The following is a 20,645-nucleotide window of genomic DNA, read 5'->3' as shown; positions in this document are numbered from 1 at the left end:
TTGCAACGGAAGAAAAAACATAACGCACGCTCTTAACCTAGCAACCATCACTCAAGACCACAATAGGCCCATCTCCTTTATTTTAGCGAGGCATCATATTTGTGTTGCCGCTTATCCTCCTTCTCACCCTTGCCGACGATGGCCTCAGTGTTCACACAAAACAAAACCTGTTTGAATATGCTTAATCCTAAGGCGTCTCTCTCTCTCTCTCTCTCTCTCTCTCTCTCTCTCTCTCTCTCTCTCTCTCTCTCTCTCGCGCGCGCGCAAAATGAGAAATCTGTTGTTTTCCCCTGGAACGTTTTTCCTAGGTATACATGTGTTGTTATCGATATTTTTTCCCTATATGATTATAGTGGGGTGTTTATTTGCAATCTGGATCGCCGTCAGTACGAAAGAAAAATGGATTATGCGCTATAAATTATAAGTTTGCTTCCAAAACAATATTAAAAAAATATTTAACAGGTGAAATTAACATCATATTCAATTCCACATATTTTTCTAATCAAATTTCATATATAACATGTTAAAATCGGAGTTACGGTCTAAAAGATAAGGATAATTTAGAAAATCATTTATTTGACTTTAATATCTTCAAAAATAATATTTAAAAATACTTAACAGGTAAAATTAATCTCATATTCATATTTTACATATTTTTCTAATCAAATTTCATATATAACATGTTTAAATCAGAGTTACGGTTTAAAAGATATGGATGATTTAGAAAAGCATTTGTTTGACTTAAATATGATGCACGAATGAATTACCTAAAAGGTCAGGGAGGTTTTCAAAAAATATAAAATAACGGTTCGGGTGTGACTTAAATCCGGACGGCGGGTTGATTTTAAGAAAACACAAGGGCTTTTGTGTAAAATACGAAAAACGATTCGTTTTTACTTAAAACAGGACTGCAGATTGAATTCTGTGAAATAGAAGGACTTTTCTGCAAAATGCCATGACGGACGACCAGAAATCTAATTTTCTTTATTATTAGGTAAAGATACGCAGGTAAAATAGTACCACCTCGGATGTAGAAAAGAATATAGGTGAAAAAAATTGAAAGCGTAAATTCGTGGGATGAAGCGTATTGTGACAGTGAACCCACAGAGTCAATCCGTGCTTTATTATTAGGGAAAGATTTGTCCCCACTATTAGAATTTTGTAAGAGCATCTCATCGGACCCTTGGGGACACTGCAGTAGTCTACGCTGGTACTAAGGCTTCACATTGTTCATGTTGTAAGAGCATTTACAATCAGAGTCCTCAAACATCTCATCGGATAGCCTGGCCAATGTCCGGACAGGACAGAAGATAAGAAGAAGCAACCCAACCGTAATCATCACTTTGTTCGGACGTGTCCGGGCAGTCTACAAATCCCCATATCCAAGTCAAATATGAGGAGGATATGGAGATGTCTGAGTGTATTCGGGCAGGGTGCCATGTAGAATTTGACCCACTGCGGACCACCTTTTCTGTTTCTTTATTCTTTCTTTCTTTTCTCTCTCTTCCTCTCCGCCAATTTATATGCATGTGACCGGTCAATATGAGGATAATATGAAGAGTGTGATTGTTTGGAAGGAAAGCGAGAGTTCAAAACGAACGCGCTCGGGCACTGACCAGGTACGCCCGCGCGCACCACATACACACCCATGTACGGTGTCCACCTACACGGCCACCCCCGTGCACCACACGCACGCACACATGCACACCTACGCCGTGGACCCGACGCGCGCGACACGCACAGCTCGTGCCAATACACGCGCTAGACACGCCCGACCCGTCGCCGCGGCTTATTCTAGCCAACACTCACCCCCTAAGCCGCGACTCAGAGCAGGCCGCCGTCCTCGACGCCAGCGTTTGCAATCATTGCGTGCTCCTCCGCTCGCACCTTCCGAAGCTTGGGGCATTCTCGCTTGAAGTGGCCGCGCTCGCCACACTTGTAGCGGCGGCCGCGCCTGTTGCCACCGTAGCCCGACGCCACACTCTGCCCGTCGTTGTCGTCTCGAGCACCACCGCTCTTCCGCTCCCGTGCTCGCCTGCGCCGCCGTGTACATGAGCTGGCCGTTCGCCCACTCGCCGCCCGCCTGTCCACGCCGTCGCAGCCGCTCGTCGAAGGCCTTCAGGCGACCGAGCGCATCCTCGAACGACATCGTGGAGACGTCGCAAAGCTGCCCGATTCCGGCCACCGCCGCGTACAAGTGATCCGTCACAGAATCGAGGAGCTTCTTCACCATCTCGACGTCGTCCAGCGTCGACCCGAGTCCCGCGTAGCGCGCCGCCATGCCGCCGAGCTTGCCGGCGAATCCATCCAGCGTGTCACCCCCCGCCATGCGCAGCATCTCAAACTCCCCTCGGAGAGTGCCCAGCCGCGCCGCCCGGACTCGGTCCGCCCCGACGAACCTCGCCTTCAAGCTGGCCCAGATTTCTGCCGTCGTCTTCTTGGACGCAACCTGCAGCAGAAGGTCGGCGGCGAGCGCTCGAAGCAGGTACGCCTGCGCCGGCTTGTCTTTCTCGGCGATCACGGTCGCCGCCGCGTCATCCGCCGACACCACCGCCTCCCACAGCCCTGCAGCATCCAGGTCGGCCTCCACCTTGATTGCCCACGTAGTGTAGTTCTCACCAATGAGCACGGGCACCGGCGCAGGCAGCGAGCTCCCCGAACTGCCGGAGTGCGGGACGAGCGACATCTCCGGCGATCTCCCCCGAACCCGACGCTTTGAATACCAATTGTTGTTGTCTACCCCAAACCCTAACTTTGCACTAGCTAGCCTCTCTCTGCACCTTACTGTCTCTCTACGCTGGAACGACGGAACAAGGAGGAAGAAGAAGATACAAGGGAACACACGGTCGACTCTAGGAGATTTTCCAGCGCACGAACGCTGCCTTTCTCGAGCAACAAACTCGACCCCACCACACGTTACAACAATCACGGAGGCGATTTTATACCCGGGCCAGCGCTTGGCAACAACCCGCACGCATCTACCCACTACCCCGCCTGGTCCGGCCCGCTCAGCGCGCCCACGACGCGCTCCCGCTCGCTCTCGCCACGCTGAGCCCGCAACGGACCGATGCGATCACCCCGCCCAGATCGCTAACTGCATGATTACACACACACCCACGTACGGTGTCCACCTACACGGCCACCCTGGTGCACCACACGCACGCACACACGCACACCTACGCCGTGGACCCGACACGCCCAACACGCACAGCTCGTGCCCATACACGCGCTAGACACGCCCGACCCGGTAGCAGCGGCTTATTCTGGCCAACACCCACACAGACACAATTCACTTAGCGTGGAATTGATTGTGCTACCAACCGAAGGTATTTCTACTTTCCGTAGTTAGCTGCAATGCATTAAACAACCAGAGGTTCAATTTTTTTAATGGAAGGACCGAAGGAATATTGATCACGAGGAGCTTGGTTGGACCAAGGAAGCATGCTCGCGTATGCGCTGATAAAGTCTCGGGTCCTTGCACTAACGAGTAACGAGATGGCTTGGAAGCAAGCCCCCCGTACCCGAACAAGCCTGACCTGGTCTGACCATTGGCCAGACAAGGTGTACACTCGTAGTACGCACTGTACATCCATGGAGAGAGAGAGAGGGGGAGGGGGGGGGGGCAGGAGAGCGGGGTTGCAGCACCCGAGCACCAGTGCTCTCTATATTTGACTTTTTCAAATTCGTATTTTTAAAGTTTCAAAAAAATGTGAAATTATTTCCCAAAATGCATATACACATTCCGAATACCGGTTGCAAGTTTCGGTACAAATCTCGTTTTGTTTTGGACTATAGAAAAAAACAAATTTCTGACATTATATAAGAGAAAAAAGGTGCCATTTCTGTCAGAAATTTCTCTTTTTTGTATTTCCCAAAATACAAAGTATTTCTTCTCTAGATTTCTACCAGTCCTTAGGAATATGTGTACGTATTCACATTTTTGTTTTAAGATTTTTTTGAGCATCGAAAGTGTGTTTTTCAAAAAAAAAATCAAATATCAAGAACAATGAAGCTCGGTAGCTGCAGGCACTTTTTTGGGGGGGGCATGTGCGTGTCTTGTTTGGTGTTGGCCGGAGGCGTGGGTCGTCTCCCACCCGCCATGCGGATGCGGGGTGCGCGCCGAGGCTGTAGGCCTTTCTGCTGTCCATGCCGCGCCTGCGTTCTGCTGCTCCTCTGCAGCCGCCACGCTGCGAGATGAGGCAGAGAGGAGAGCGGTCCAGCCCCAGTTTTGCGTATCTGTAAGAACACATGCATGTGATTCATTTATACGTTGACGAGGCCGAGCTAATTACCAGCGGCCGCACAATAAATTACCTTAGCTACGTGGGCGTACGTTCATTTAAACCTACCTATCAAACGACGGGGGTAAAACGCTGGTCAGAGCATCTTCAACCCAACCACATTTCCCCCCATATGTCCGGACGGATAGCCTGGAAACGGCCCACACAAAAAACGCCATTCAACCCAATTCTGTATGCACTGGTAGAAAAATCCTTATGATTGAGTGGAGCCGATCAAATTTCGAACGCCAAATACCAGCGACTACCAGCAGTACAATCATATGCTTTGCCGCACTACATCCAGAAATTACCAGTCGCACTGGACATATAGCGGACGCCTTTGTTAAATTGCCCGTCAAATTTGGCAGAAATTCTCATAATTCTTGAATATATCGTTGTAAATTTAAATTTCGACACATGCACATGTACGAAATGAAGTTAAACTCGATTATATAGACACATATAACTCATAGTTTATTGCATTGATCGGCCACAAAATATATGACGTGTGCCCATTTTGATCAAGACTTCGCGTCGTGATCGTAGCTCCAAAATGTGTCATATCTAGCTAGACTATACTACATGCACTAGGACGGGAACTTGGTGCCCTCGGGTACTCGCGCACCCTATATGTGCAAAAAGTTTTAGTAATTCAAAAAAGTATAAAAATTCCAAATCTTGTTTGGAATCAAAGATGATTAGGTTTTGTATTCATAAAAAAAGTTTGGATAAGAAATGATTTCTATTGACTTCAGGGCAAAAAAAGGAAACAAGTTTATGACGATAATATAGCATGTATAGTACTTGTATATAGCATTTTTTTTGTCAAGTCTTCAACCCAGGATGCAACAAAAGTCATTCTTTGACGAATCTTTTTATACGACTGCAATACTTGGTCATGTTTGATACCAAAAAGATTTGAAACTTTTTGAACTTTTTTTGAATTACTATTTTTTTTGCATATAGGGTGCGCTGGTACCCAGGTTCTCCTTCGTCTTTTCCACATGCACTACTACTAAACTAGCTAGCCGCTCTAGAGTGGTGACGAAGACCGCATAACCCCCGCACCGTGCGTGATGCCGCTCCTCATCATCAATCCTCCTCCTCTCGTTGGCCGACCGGCGGAACCCAGCATCGGCTGTGGGATGGGTGGTGCGAACTCCACCTAGTCGCGGCCGCGATCATCGCCTGCTCCTGCTAATTCTATGACATGCACAATGGAGGCAGAGGAAACGGGAGAACCCAAACTTCGTCGTCAAGCAGCAGGCGCTCTACGAGGCCGCGCTCAGTGCTTGCGCCGGACGCTGAGGGGGTGCTGGCGGTGCATGCGATCACAGACAGGAACACCGTCAGCTCCGCTTCGTTTGCGTCGCCCGTGCGGTTCGTGCCAGGTACGATCACAAGGTCGGCCTATCCACGTCTATCATGAACCTCACCTCCACCGACGACGTCTAGGCTACGGACTGCGAGAAGGAATCATAGGATATGGGAGACGGAGGCGTTCGTGTCCCATGGGTACGATCACGAGGCCGACATGTACACGTCTATCGTGAACCTCGCCTTGACCGACGACGTCTAGGCTACGAACTGTGAGAAGGAAGAGTAGGATATGGGAGATGGAGGCGTATGTGTCCCATGGGGGCACTTCCATGTCCCATGTCTTACTCTTCCTCATTGGCGACCTGCAGCTTCACTTGCTGGAGCTCACGGCCGGCGGAGATGTCGGACATGGGGAACAACAAGGACTTGAAGCACAGACGCCGGCGAAGAGTTAAACTAGGTTAACTTTCAGGTGCTTTTATTTAATGAAATATGTTGAAAATGTCATGATTGTGGTCCGGTCTAAATGAAAATCACCCGGTTCACAAGAAAATCGTGTGGTTTGTACAAATTTTGTTTGAAATGTATCCAGACATTTGATGTACATGATTGGATGTCCGCCTCCTGTATCCATGTCCGCGGACGCGTTCGAGCACGTCCACGAATGGATACTGTGTCCGCTTTAGGGGTCCACGTTGGAGATGCCCTCAAGTAACGGTGTCACCGCCGACAGGCCTCACTTTTAACTTGCGAGTAGTGACTTATTTTTTGCTGAATCCGTGGAAGACTGTTTTATTAGCATAATGCCAATGTTCAATGTGATGGCCGTGCCCACAACCTACATATGGCAGGTTGTACTGAATTAACCAACAAGCACATTATAGCTGATCTTGAGTACAGCGCATATATACCATTCCCTTTCTGAGAAACAATCAAGGTGTGCCATGTGCCACTTATTCCTACGGTGATCTTTATGCTGCCAATGGATTGATCTGATGGTACATCCGAATGCCGATGAATGAGCGAACATGCATTCACGCAGCTAGCTACCAGATAGTGCTCCCATAAATAGTTTAGGCTTGCCAGGAGCAATGCAGTTAATTTGCATCTAGCATAAGCATTACTACGCACTGATGGCTTGTCGTGGCCCTTGCACGTAGCACGTACGGTGGATCGATGATCCTTGTCGTGTTTATTTCGGAGCAGATCTATCTCTATGCAAGACGGAATTGATGAGCGCTTTTCTAGGGGAAGAAGGAATTAGCGAGGAGCCAGCTGAGCTGAGGTTATGGACGGAGGAGCTTCCTGGGACTGGAAAGCGTCCTGCCCGGAACGCCTATCTTCTGTCGCACGCTCTGGAAAAGGGAAGGGGGCCTTTCGTTTGCATGTTCTACGGGGTAACAAAAAGCTGCCCCGGCCGGCCTCCTCTTTGGATGGCCTCCCGTCAGATTGATCGAGCTTTTTTCCTTGGCTGCCACTGCCCATGCCACTCAATGTCACCTCTCCTCTCATAGTCTCATACCTGCGCGTGTCGTTCATGTTTGCATGCCCAATTGTTCGCGGTCGCGGTTCCTATCTTTAGGCCTTTGCTAGCTCCACCGGCCAATATCGTGCAGTTAAAATGATTAAGCAACATCATGATGCATTGGTCAGGTGTGGAATCAGAAGCCTCTGCAGGCCTGGGAGATGCCATGCGTCGTCCTGCTGCTCACCCTGTTCAGATCTCATGGCGACAATGAATGATCGAGACCTTCTGCATGGCCGCGTGCGTGTGTGTGTGCATATACGGATGCCCCTGACGATCGATGTGTTGCGCACCACCGGCGCAAACGGCCAGGCTTCAATCTCCGGTAGGTACTCTGCTTGAGGTTATGGATCGTTCTGTGAGAGTGTAGGCATAGGCTAGTTCGTCAGGTGGCTAGGGTGTGCGTTTCGGTTTTGGAAGCTCCCCTTCCTTTCTTGTAATGTGTACTCTGCTTTCTTCTTCTATATAATTAAGGTACGCTTTTGGCGTACTCTTAAAAAAAAAATCTTCGGTAGGTACAGCACCAGTGTACAATCCAATATTCGATTATATTCGTGTCTGTAACATTAAATTACGACGTAAAGTGTACGGTACTGCCAAATGATTCGCAGGAAAAGTTATACGGTGCCGAACTTAAGTAGATGCATGTATGCATGCACTCACCCGAGTGTGTGCACGCGCTGAATTAATAGGGCGGGAAGGTACGTACTGTCGCCCGGAATATACTTTTCACGTACGTATAGTATATCACCGCGTTGTTTTTATTTTTGGAGAATATACTTTTCACGTACTGTCGCCCGGAATATACTTTTCACGTACGTATAGTATCACCGCGTTGGTTTTGGCCGAAAGTTAACCACCGGTTGATCTCAGACCGCATGCGCTAACCCTGTTTGTCCACATGAACGTGAGCAGCGCCATGCCATGCATCCAGCTCACAGTCGCAGTCACTGACACCCCCCTCTCTCTCTCCCCCCCTTGGACCACCCAGCCATCTCTCTCCCTCTCTACATGAAGCATCAAAACGAGACTAGCTAGGGGATGGGTGTGTGATATGGTACATGATGGGTGAGAAATGCCTGCTGCCCGGCCGGGCTTCCTAAACTTGGTGCTTTAAAGTCATGTGTTCCCTGCTGCAAAAGACGTGTAAACTTCAGATTTGTCCATGCAGAAAGTTCAAATGATTCTAGTCCAACATGCATAGTATTTTCCAACCTGCAAAAAAAAACATGTAGTAATAGTGTGTGTGGCCTGCCCAAAGCTGAGATATTGTAGCGCGTGAGAGTGCGTGCATGCATGCACGCACGCGCTTGATCGCTTTCTTGACGAGGGAGTAGTCGTACCATGCGCATTCACGGGGAAGCTTTTCGCTCCGAGTGTCTTGTCTCTCTGATCTGACGTGCACATATATAGTGGCAGGCCTTTGAAACCTTTCTTCGAGGAAAATAGATGCCGCCAGTCTTGAGTATTACTGCTCGTGATGCTGAATTTAACAACAAATTAGTTGTAAATTAACTGTTTTTTAGTGTAATTGTCTTTCGCTATATGGAGTACATGACTTTCAGCTGTCCTCTTGTGAACTTCTTTTATCATAGTACAATACAGATGCCACACACATGCATATACACCCACTCATATGAACGCACGCATGGGTAACCTATCCCTATGAGCACACCTGAGATATCTAGCCGGCACAATATCTTGAAATCGATGAAATCACCACATGCACCTTCATAGTCGATGAAAAAGTCACCTCCTATTGAATGAACATCATTGGAAAGTCTGAAATAAATTTAGGACTTAAACCCTGATGGACTAGTTTCATCATAAGGAATCTAGCCATCTGAGTTATGCTCACTTCGCTCTTATTATGAACTCTTATGGATCGTGACTGGGGGTAGTTTTTTTTTTTTTTTTGCAACACTATCACCCCTTTTCCTTAATGGCTCAGCGGAAATATAACCGAGTCTTCTACACCACAGTCAAAACATGACAAAAGGAGAAAGGAAAGTAGTAAAGCGAGTTGGGGCACTAGTAGGAAACCCGCTGCGATATCATCGTTGTCGACAGATATCCTACGAGGCAAAAAATGTACTATCACCATAGAGGAGAAGTCTAAACGACAGGATAACAGTACCACTATCCATTGGATAGCAAAATAGAACAGTCCAGCAACCAGCTCAGAGGATCTCGATCACGCCTTCAAGGTTCAGTTCAACCATTAATAGTGTAGTGTTCAGAAGCAAATGTTTGAATTTTCTCCTCTTTCCTTTTGGTCTGCTCACATGTTCTGCTTTTATACCAGCAAAACCGGACATGTCCCGCGCCGTAGTGGTCCTTTAAACTTAACTTTTGAGCGCTGCATATGACCATTTATGAGCTTTTGTTCTCGCTTATACTTGGACGGCTCAGGTTTTTTATTACCAGGAAGTACACCCTATCAGAATATCCCTTTGCCTCGCTTTAATATCGTCAGTACTTCTTGATCTTAGTCGAGTGCAGTGGCAACCGGCAACATGGCGAGAATCGCAGATACCATCCCATGTATCCCAGGAGTAAATAAAAACTGCCAGGGAAAATTTTCGTGTTCGGCCATCGAATGACAGGAAAATACACCTGTCTGATGGTTGACTGATAAGATCATATGGGAATTATTCCTATCTTTAGTATTGTTGACGACAGCCGAGAAGGGATGGATCATGTGAGGGGGCGGGAAAGAAGCATCTCTGATGTTGTACTGTTTGTCTAGCATGAAAATCTAGTCCTGCGCGTTTTTTTGTTTTGTTTTGAAAAGGAGGTTAAACTCCCTGCCTCTGCATCAATCGATGCATGCAGTCATCTTTATTAATTATTTCATAAAGGTCTGACAAAAACATACATCAATCCATCCGAAGCCACCACTCACACTTACAAACTCAATATTATGGAGTGCTCTCACTCCCCATATCTAAAATCGGTGTCGTCGCCGATCCATCCACATAGCGTATCGGGACCAACAGCTGGTGCGGCCTACCTAAAGCGCACATCACATGCATACGTTTTAGAAGAAGTCATCATCATCGGACCACTTACACATCTTCAAGAGAGAGATCTGCATCATCATTGCCAGTCCGGACATCCATCGGTGCCATCACGACGCCACCGCCCTGTGCTCGTCCATCCAGACGCGAAGACTCTGGAAGATTCGTCGTGCGTAGCACCTGCCAACTAGGCATGACTCAGCGTAGCACCTGTCGGCCAGGCATGACTCGGCGTAGCACCTGTCGGCCAGGCATGACTCGACAGTTCCACTGAAACTCTGTGCAAGACGAAGCCGCTCCACCTCCTACCTTTGTCTTCCAGCGTTACTCCACAAATGATACTCCCAAGGGAGAAACGGCACCATAGTACCGCCATCGTTCGATCTGGAAGACCGGATTCTAGGGTTCCCCCCGAAGCAGCACGAGTAGGTCGACAACAGTTACATGACAATGCCTTCATCAAGGTAAATGGCGCAAAACGCCGCCATCGCCCGCCAACGGCTCGGTTTTCACCGGCAACTATGTATCCCCGACTCGTAGCCGGGACTAGATGACGAATCTCGAGATCCGACCACCCAGCCACAGGCCGGCCTCCACTGACGAAAGAGATGACCACCACCGCCGGCTGCACCGGTCCGAATAGATCTAACCGGAGGTACCGCCAACGCGACCACCAGGCCCTCCACGCCGCCGCCGCCGATCCAAAGGCAGATGGCGTGCCACCTCCGCCGACGACCACAGCGACGCTGCCAACGCGACCACCAGGCCCTCCACGCCGCCGCCGCCGATCCAAAGGCAGATGGCATGCCTCCGCCGCCGCCGACCGCAGCAAAGCTGCTGCCCAAATGCAGGCCACCGCTGCAGTCCAGATCGGGGTCACACCCTCGAGCCAGGGTGCCCCGCGTCACCCTATGACCAGCGAGAGGAAGGAGTGCCTCCGCCGCCGACGTCGCATAGGCTATGCCCGGCCCGACCACAAGCGGCGACGAAGGGGAGGGAGAGGAAGGAGGGGTGACCCGACGGCTAGGGTTGGAGCCCCTCGGCCCCCACGCGGGGGCGACGGAGAGATTTTCACTTCCCACCCTATGACCAGCGAGAGGAAGGAGTGCCTCCACCGCCGCCGTCGCATAGGCTATGCCCGGCCCGACCACAAGCGGCGACGAAGGGGAGGGAGAGGAAGGAGGGGTGACCCGGCGGCTAGGGTTGGAGCCCCTCGGTCGCCCACGCGGGGGCAACGGAGAGATTTTCACTTCCCAGCGTCTGCACCAACTAGAAATACATACGGCCATTTTAGTATGAGTATCAAGATGAAGATGGTCCTCAGAATTATTTTTTAAATGAGTATCAAGATATTTCTCAATGAATGGTTCCACCACACACCAAGCTTGATCCTCAATAAATAAAAGAAAACCCATTATGCATCACCTGTGAATTCTAGAAATTGATCTCTGGTCGTTAGGCTGCACAACCGCATGCCAACCACCGAGCCAAGGCTCTCTTTGCGTGACTGCATGTACCCTTAGAAACTTCACAGCAATTGTTTGCCTGAATATAGATATATGAGTAGTTCAGAATCATGCTGATTGACAAAGTGATATACAAGCAGGTGCTTAGACGTCGTCTCGTATATCATGTACCACTAGAAGAAGAAGAATTTCCTTTGTGTCCACGTTGAAATTACATCAATCGCGTATAGGAGGGTATACATGTTGACAGTAGGGTAAATACGCGACAGAAAGACCCAGTCGATCGACTTGCATCTGATTTTTGCTCTCTCGAGCTAGAGCTAGCAATGGTGATGGTGTTTCTCTATATTGGTATGGCTGGCATGCGTCTTTCACCGTGGCCTCCATATCTTTTTATACGATCCTGATAAGTGCCGAATGTCAGGTATAAGCACATGACAACTCCAAACGTTTTCGACAACAAGTTTATAGTTACACAAGGATGACAACTTTAGTTGGCAAGCATGGCAATTTTCGTGTTTTAGTTTATTTTTGACATGAACTTGCCATGTGACATTGAAAATTGCCATCCTTGCACGACTGAAATTGCCATCAAAAAATGTCAGGGCCGAAATGGCATACACATGACGTGTAGCCATTATCATTTGTGTTTTTATATGCTTTGAGTTTGACTCGTAGACAAACTCTCACACAAGGAAAGAGCACCACTATAAAACAGAGCTAGAGTCGGTTCATCGCCTATGGACAAATTTTCACCTGAAAAAGTCCTATTGCCTTTAACAACCTAATGCAAGTTTTTTAAGAGAACCTAAGTTAGGTGATTAATGAAACAAAACTGTTTATAAGAACTCATTGACTAAGTCCTAAAAAGGAAACCGCTTTTAAGGACTCTAACCCATTAGCGGTTTTCAGTCTGAAATGTCTCTAGTAACTTAGTAACCACAAACGTAGGTCGCTGAGCTGCCCGAGCGGTCTCCTTCCCCCATGGCACAATCACTGGCAACCTTCATCAGATGCGCCACTGCAGTGAGCCTCGCCCCCTCGTCCACTACTGTAGGATGCTGCTAATGCGACACTACAATAAAAGAAAACCTTCGATAAAATTGTGTGCGATACATTAATCGCAAACATTGTTTTAAGAAAATCGTCAAAAATGATACGAACTATTTGCGATGGCGAAGACATCAAACACGATTTAGATTAGAGTTGTGTGTGCGATACGTGGCAAATAGTTGATCCATACGAACTGTTTGAGATAAGCATAACAACAGAAACGGTCAGCCATATGAAGGTGTGTGCAATATACCATATACAGTTCACTCGGATGAACTGTTCGTGACTAGGAAACACAACAAAAACAGTCAGCCAGATCATGATGTGTGCAATAGACGGCATGCAATTCACTCAGATGAACTATTTGCGATGAGCCAAGACAACAGAAACAATCAGCCAAATCAAGGTGTTTGCGATAGACACAATACAACTCACTCAGATGAACTGTTTGTGATGGGCAAAACAACAAATACGGGTTAATTTGACAAGATGTGTGTGATACGCAGCAAACATGTCAGTAATCAGAAATGTGTGGGAAGACAGATAACAACACAGACAATTCCTGCTAACAAGCAGTGCGTGTGCTGTGGGTAAACGCTTGCTGGTATACAATTTCCAGTGATTGATGAAATCATCACCGTTGAGTTTCCTAGTTTAGTCTGTGTGCGATGTAATTTGCTCTGTCTGCACAACATCTACACTCTGTCTATAGAAGAACAACATATATACCTATAAGAACATGATTGTATAACCAAATTAAACATATAATTATATAAGTGACTACACACATAACATTTGCACACATCAAAGTAAACAATTACATGCATACTAAATTAGGAGAAATATCATGTAATCATCTACTTCTTGTTGTGACGACGCTTGCCATTGCTCTGCTTCCAGCTGGATCCCTGGCTGTTTTGGGGAAGGAGGCATTTCCTCAGGTCAATGATCCGCCTATACATCTCGTAGCTCGTATACGCCTCCTTGCCGCGTACACGATGTGAGCTTTGTCGAATTTCTCCATCCAGGCCGAGTGCTTAGGCACGCTTGTCCTTGTTGCAGGAATCCTTCATGTATCTGTAGTAGGGGTCAATGATGGCCTCAGCGAGGTAAACCAGTGAGTCCTTCTCATGCGTCTTGCTGCCCCAGATCTTGTATCCCTGGATGTCGACAAGATTCTGGCAGGCGATGCCCGAATTCTTGAGCACCATCACATCGTTGGTGATGTCTATCATGGCGAACATGTAGTGGGGGCCGTTGACAAACCTGGCAAAATGCTTGCAAGGCCTTGTGGCCAGGCAGTAGTGGTAGACGAGGATGTGATTGTGTATGCACATCTGTGCGATGACGACCTTGTCACGAGACCCGACACGAGCGCGGGTGTACTCAAGTTCGAGCCCGACCACCTTGTACTTCTCCGCAGCAAGAAACAACTCCATGGTGTGAATGGAGTTCTCCACCTAGATCGAGTTGTTGGTGTACACCACTGAGAGCTCTGCGAACCTTCTGTGGGTGTCCAGTATGACATGCATGGTGAATTGCCGCTCGTGTCGGCAGCCGCTAGGAGCGCCATTGTAGCCACGCAGGATACCCTATCAGAATTTGTCGTCGTGGGTGTGCTTCTTGCAATACTGGGAAGCGATCGAAAGGTTGATGAGACACAAGGGTTAAATGACCGTTGTGATAAATGGGGGCCGACCGGCTTGTAATCGTCACGTATTGTCACCGTGTTCCTAGCAAAGGATTCCAGTGCATGCTTGAGCACCCCACACACGTTTCGTTTGATCACACGTGGGCTCGAAGAGGCGCCAAATGTATCATTGGTGAGCCTATTCTCGTGCAATCATGCAGGTTACCACGCACATCCGTGCAAGCTTCCCGCTTGGCTAGTTTGGCCACACATCGGCTAGAAGAGGGGCAAATCATGGGCGTTTATTGGCAAAAAGCTTTGCAAAATGAAGTGTGTGAAATGACTTAGAGCAGCAGACACATTCGACAATAAGTTTACCCGTGGGTGATGAGGTCAAAGTTATAGAGAAGGGTAATGATGGACGCCCGAGTGCAATAATTAATTTTGCGCTCTAGAGGGCACATAGTTGAAGAAACCAACTGTGTGCAATAATGTCGAAGATCGTTCTCGAGTCCGCTATACATATCGTTTGCGATGAGATCTATCGGGGAAACACATTCGAGAATGGTAAATAAAATCCAAGTCCATTTTATATTAAGGTCAAAATAGTACTACTAATATGTCTCATATGATGCCAATTCAACGATTGTACTACAAAAACTCAAAATATTACAAGGTTCAAATTCCAGAGTTATATTACTCTAATTTGAAGCTTACAAGGTTCAAACTAATATTAGAAATGAAATTTAGCTCATGCAACTTCAGATGCCCGCGCTGATCAGCTGATCATGGACATAAGAGAGGTTTAAACTGATATTACCACTTGCAACGCTTGTTTCAAAACCTCATCATTTCTGCAAAAGGGATCAACCACTGACAAGTCATATATGGGCTTGACATATTGACTTTCAGTTACTCTGTCAACTGAAGTTCCAAAATGAAATTCAGCTTCTTCAGAGCCTTTTCCATTCTGCTGCAGCCACCGACTCTAATCAACAAACCATTCATTTTTGTGGAATAAATGTGGGGCAAACGTCATTACGTTTAGCACCATTGCTTTGACAACAAAGAACCTGGCGAATATAATCTCCGGTAGGGTCCCTTGGTAGGAGTTCAAAGTAATTTATGAGAGATACATAACAAGGCATTCGATGTGATTGTTATATTGTATCACATTATCCACTATCGGGCCTAATCTTATCTGCAAAAGAATGAACGTACTAGTGCCGACATGCAGTTTTGAACACTACTACATGCTTATTTGGTTTGCAGGATTTGTAAAATACACTAATAGAGTGACATGCCATCTTTGATTCTACATGATTAACATGTGCATTTGATTACAATCTAGAAAAATGTAGGCTTCTTCACAAGAGGTTGGTGTGGATGGAAATTTTCCTATGAAAACTAGTACAGATGAATCCAAAGGAGAAATGCTTATGGATTGTAACCATAGGAATCAAGCAACCAATATGGGGAAAACATGCATGTACTGAAATCCACCAAAATTCCTTTAAAAATTGTAGTACATTGTCACTATAAACTTGGGAAAAGGTACCAAAAATTGAACTCTGTAATGGTTAACATTTAACAGAAAAGGAGCATCACCTCGATATAAAGCTTCTGCAGGCACAAAAAGCATCGCAGGAAACTGACAAATTGATCCAGGTTGGGGCCGATAGATTCTAGTGCCAAGATCTTCAATGCGAGAAGATTCAGGATCAAGCTTGTCAGAATCATTTTCTGGATGACAGATAAACATACATCTGCAAAATTAGAAATAATGTTACTTTCAAGAAGGAGAGGAAGAAGGCGACTGTTGTACATGAACTTGTGTGGACCCAATAAGAAGTTTGGAGTATTTGACAGACGAGTATCCCACCACTGTCAATTTTGGTGCAGAAATGACACTGATTCTTATTGGACCTTGTTGATCAACTACAAATAATCTCTCAAGTGAACGTGTGTCCTCAATGACCATACTGTGATACACCTGTGATCACTTGTTGCATCACCAGCAACACACATAAATAGTCAGGAGAGTCATGAAGGTGATGTGGAAGCTACTCAACCCATTGATTGCCTGAAGAAGAAGGTACTAGAGTGTAGTACAACCGCGGAGTAGGCAGTCCATGTCATCCTTTGGGATGCAGATGGAGATGAGCTCGAGGTGCACTACAAACAAAAGACACATCCGTGACATTTTGGGCCGAACGAATTTTTTCCTGTCATGCTTATGACACTTCTATGATGATAATTGTGACAAAACCCGGTATCATCATAGATGTGGTGGCTCCTACTTCTGTTAGAAAAAATCATGACAGAAAATGAGCTTTTCGTCTTAAGTGGGCCAGATACGCACCTGCATGACATTCTTTGGGCCGTCCATGACAGAAAAAAACATTGTAGAAGCGAGGGCGAGGAAAATTTCGGGGAGTTCCCGGTTACGGTGGGTGGTCGAGGCCGAGCGATGCACGGAGGCACATTTCTCTCATACATGTATGCACGTGTGTGCGAGGCGTTGCGGTCTAACTGAACCTGAGCGAGGCGTTGGGCTCTAACTGAACCCGAGCGATTGCATTAGCCACATTACTGACCCCAATCGATCCCTTGCTGTTAACTGAACCCAAGTGATTCCTTTGCTACTGCTGCTAACTGAAGCCGATCGAAGCTGCCTCTTGATGAACAGTTTCTGGTGGGGGTTGGATGAACAGTTCCTGGTGGGGGTTGGATGAACAGGATCCCGTGGTAGTAGAGGCCGTTGCCGCTGGATGAACAGGATCCCGATCGAGGAGGTGGGGGTGGATGAACAGTAGCCGATGGAGGGAGCCCGTGGAGGGCTGGTTGAATAGTACCCCATGGAGGGGCTACTTCAACAGGACCCCGTGAAGCGCTGGTTGAATAGTAGCCAATGGAGGCTGGATGAACATGACCCCATGGAGGGCTGGATGAACAGTAGCCAGTGGAGGCTCGATGAACAAGACCCCGTGGATGAACAGTAGCTGGTGGACGCTGGAGGAAGTCGACAGTGGATGAACAGTAGCCCGTGGGGTCCCGTCTTGCGGTACGCCACAGCTCTCCCGATGAACAGGACCCTTGTTTCAACCGTAGGAGGTCGAAGAGAAGTCTGTTTCCTCCATTTTGCAGTATGCTACACCCCTCCCGATCAACAGGACCCTGCTTCGACCGTAGGAGCTCGAACAGAAGTCTGTTTCCATCGTTTCGCGTTACACCAGACCCTTCCCTATGAACAGGATCCCGTTTTGACCGTACGCGGTCGAACAGAAGGCCCTTTCCTTCGTTCTGCGGTACACCAGTCCTTGTTTCAACTATTCCATCCAAGCCGATTGGTTGCAGATGGACACGACATATTCCGTTGCCTCCCCATGAACACGACGCATTTCGTTGCCTCCCCATGAACACAATGCAGTTTCTCCATTCCGTCCCAGCCGGTTGGCTTCCGATGAATAAGACACCATTGCCGCCGTTCGTTGCCTCTCCATGTACACGAGCCCTGCTCGTACAAATGCGCGAGTAGGTGATACGTCTCCAACCTATCTATAATTTTTGATTGTTCCATGCTATTATATTATCTGTTTTGGATGTTCGCGATGAAATCTTCGCGATGATCTTTCTTGGACCGAAAGCAAACCAGAAGACTTGGAGATGAAGTCGGAGACGTAACGAGGAGGCCATGAAGCAGGAGGGTGTGCCCAGGGGGGTAGGCGCACCCCCACCCTCATGGGCCCCATGTAGCTCCACCGACCTAGTTCTTTCGCCTATATATACTCTTATACCCTAAAAACATCTGGGGGAGCCACAAAACCACTTTTCCATTGCCGCAACCTTATGTATCTGTGAGATCCCATCTTGGGGCCTTTTCCGGCGATCTGCCTGAGGGGGATTCGATCATGGAGTGCTTCTACATCAACACCATGACCTCTCCGATGAAGTGTGAGTATTTTACCATAGACCTTTGGGTCCATATTTATTAGCTAGATTGCTTCTTCTCTCTCTTTGATTCTCAATACAAAGTTCTCCTCGATGTTCTTGGAGATCTATTCGATGTAATACTCTTTCGCGATGTGTTTGCCGAGATCCGATGAATTGTGGATTTATGATCATGATTATCTATGAATATTATTTGGTTAGTCTCTGAATTCTTATATGCATGATTTGGTATCTTTGCAAGTCTCTTCGAATTATCGGTTTTGTTTGGCCTACTAGATTGATCTTTCTTGCCATTAGAGAAGTGCTTAGCTTTGGGTTCAATCTTGCGGTGTCCTTTCCCAGTGACAGTAGGGGTAGCAAGACACGTGTTGTATTGTTGCCATCAAGGATAACAAGATGGGGTTTTCATCATATTGCTTGAGTTAATTCCTCTACATCATGTCATCTTGCTTAATGCGTTACTTCGTTCTTTATGAACTTAATACTCTAGATGCATGCTGGATAGCGGTTGATGTGTGGAGTAATAGTAGTAGATGCCGACAGGAGACGGTCTACTTGACACAGACGTCATGCCTATGTTCATGATCATTGCCTTAGATGTCATCATAATTATGCGCTTTTCTATCAATTGCTCGGCAGTAATTTGTTCACCCACCGAAATACATGCTATCTTGAGAGAAGCCACTAATGAAACCTCTGGCCCCCGGGTCTATTTCCATATTATTAAATCTCGCTTACATCTTGCTAGTTTCTGATCTATTATTTTGCAATCTTTACTTTCCAATCTATACATCAAAAATACCAAAAATATTTACTTTATTATCTCTATCAGATCTCACTTTTGCGAGTGACCGTGAAGGGATTGACAACCCCTTTATCGTGTTGATTGCAAGTTCTTGATTGTTTGTGCAGGTATTTGGTAACTTGTGCGTCGTCTCCTACTGGATTGATACCTTGATTCAAAAAATTGAGGGAAATACTTACACTAGTTTGCTGCATCACCCTTTCCTCTTCAAGGGAAAAGCAACGCAAGCTCAAGAGGTAGCAAGAAGGATTTCTGGCGCCGTTGCTGGGGAGATCTTTGTCAACTCAAGCCATACCAAGTACCCATCATAAACTCTTCTCCCTTGCATGACATTATTCGCCATTCGCCTCTCATTTTCCTCTCCCCTAGTTCTAAAACGATTTTCAAAAACCTTTGCCTTTTCTTCGTCCCTGTTCCGTTCGTCTCTTTCCACTTGCTTCTTGTGCGTTTGTGTGTTAGATCGTTTGTTTCGCCTTCATGGCTAGTCCTCCTATCGTTGTCAATACTCCCGATAATTAAGTCCTCAATTTTAAACAAAGGGAGGGAGAAAATCTACAAGATGCTTGGTATAGAATTTGCAATGCTCAAAATAGTTCTACTAGAAAGCAATCTACTTGCATTCTTCTCCACAATTTTTATGTAGGTATTACTCCTTGGAATAGATATGTTCTTCAAACCATTACTGGAGGGAATTTCTTGGGAAGCCATACTTTTGATTCTTATAATGCCATGATAGATTTATTAGGCCCACCACCTCTCTTGGTCAATGGAACTATTTTAACCTTGGAACATGTGACGCAAAGACTTGATATTATTAAAAATAAAATTGATACTATAGAATTAATTGAAAATATGGATAAAAATATTCATAATCAAATTACTCAATATGGATCTAAGGTAGGAGTTACGCTTAAGAATCTTAGAGAAAAGGAACCCATAGTTAATAAAAAGATAGATCAAGATTCTACTAGAATTGATAAACTAGAGGATATTATTACCAACTTGGGTTCCGCTTTTTTGTGTCGTTAAAAGTACCTCAAATCCTTCTTCTGCCAAAGCTACCAAGTTTATTTACGTTCCTAAGAATAAGGGGGAATCTTCTAGTAAGGAAAATGAAGATCTCAAATCAATAAGTGTTCACCCCAATTTTTTTGATATCATTAAGGAACCTTTTGCCACAAATGAATTTCTCGATTTCTTGCCTAGGAGTTTGATCATTGACAAAACCAAAGAACCTCCTAAGGGCTATGTGTGTTCAATTGAAAAATTGCATGCCGAAGATGGCAACCCAATTTTATTTTTGTTCTTTACTTTTTGCTCCTGTTTAGTAATAAATAATTCATATAGACTCTGGTTAGATGTGGTTTTATGTTTTAATTAGTGTTTGTGCCAAGCAAAACCTTTGGGAAGACTTGGGTGAAGTCTTTGCGATCTTGCTGTAAAAAACAGTAACTTTTGCGCTCATGAGAATAGCTCTAATTTTTTTTACAGAAGATTGATTTTAGGATGATTATTTTTGAAGAAGATTAGTAGACAAATTCCTCACGTCCACAAATTTATTTCAGAATTTTTGGAGTTACAGAAGTATTCAGAAG

The sequence above is a fragment of the Triticum dicoccoides genome, chromosome 6B, assembly GCF_002162155.2.
Source record: "Triticum dicoccoides isolate Atlit2015 ecotype Zavitan chromosome 6B, WEW_v2.0, whole genome shotgun sequence".
NCBI lineage: Eukaryota > Viridiplantae > Streptophyta > Magnoliopsida > Poales > Poaceae > Triticum > Triticum dicoccoides.
Note: the sequence above shows the minus strand (reverse complement) of the source record.